This window comes from Pseudomyrmex gracilis, unplaced genomic scaffold, assembly GCF_002006095.1.
Source record: "Pseudomyrmex gracilis isolate BER0280 unplaced genomic scaffold, ASM200609v1 scaffold_619, whole genome shotgun sequence".
Classification (NCBI taxonomy): Eukaryota; Metazoa; Arthropoda; class Insecta; order Hymenoptera; family Formicidae; genus Pseudomyrmex; species Pseudomyrmex gracilis.
The window spans coordinates 44,762-45,833 of NW_018021203.1; positions in this window are offsets into that span (position 1 = coordinate 44,762).

A 1,072-nucleotide genomic window follows, 5' to 3' on the forward strand; every position below is an offset into this window, starting at 1 on the left:
GACGCCGAGTCGCTGGCTGCCCCACACTTCCGGCATTGTGCCGTCGGCTTTTTACCTATGCGACACAGGTACTCGCCGAAGCAGCCGTGCCCGGCGAGCACCTGCGTCACATGATAGGTGAGATGTCCGACCCCGTGTTTCAGCCACGTCCTCAAGTGGGGTCGGACGGCCGCGACGACTCTTTGGCGAGCCACTTGAGGCTCGTCCAGAAACCGCTCCCAGTCCAGGAGCAGCCGTCGTCGGGCCTGGCGCTCCGACTCGGCGAGGGCCTCCCCCAGGGCATTGTCAGCCAAGTCCCTCCGCAGCAACTCGACCCTTCTTTGGTAACGGGCCGAGTACATGGCCGCGAGGGAAACCAAGGGAGGGATCCCCGCCAGTACTCCCGCCGTCTCCGTGGCCACCGTACGGTAGCCGCGTACGACGCGGAGGGTCACCACTCGCTGCGCTTTGCGGAGTGCAGAGAACGCACTCCGCACGCCACCCTCCGCCGCGGCCACCGCCCACAGCGGTGATCCATAGAGGATTACCGAGTGGACCACGTTGGCGTAAAGACGGCGGGCCTTCTCCTTCGCACCCCCAAGGTTCGGCATGAGGCGCGAAAGTGCGCCCGTTACCTTACGAACCCTGGGGGCCAACCGAGCAAAATGCTCGTCGAAGCGCCATTTAGGGTCGAGGTACAGTCCAAGGTACTTGATGCAAGTACCGACCTCGACCCTAGCCTTACCTATCCGGAGGCTGAGCCCTGCCGGCCGCTTGTTGCGACAGAGGCTACCGAACCACATAGCCTCCGTCTTGTGAACGGCCACCTTCAGGCCCAGCCCCTCTATTCGGCCGACGACACAATTGGTGCCGACCTCGGCCAAACGCCTGGCCTCCTCCATGTCTGCGCCAGAGGCCACGACCAGAGTGTCGTCCGCGTAGCATACGACACTCAGGCCTCTGGGCAGCGCAGCCCGGATCACCGCGTTGTATCCGAGGTTCCACAACAGGGGGCCCAAGACAGACCCCTGCGGGACCCCGCGATACATTCTCCTACGGAGCGGTGATCCGTACCGGCCGGTGTAACCTATCT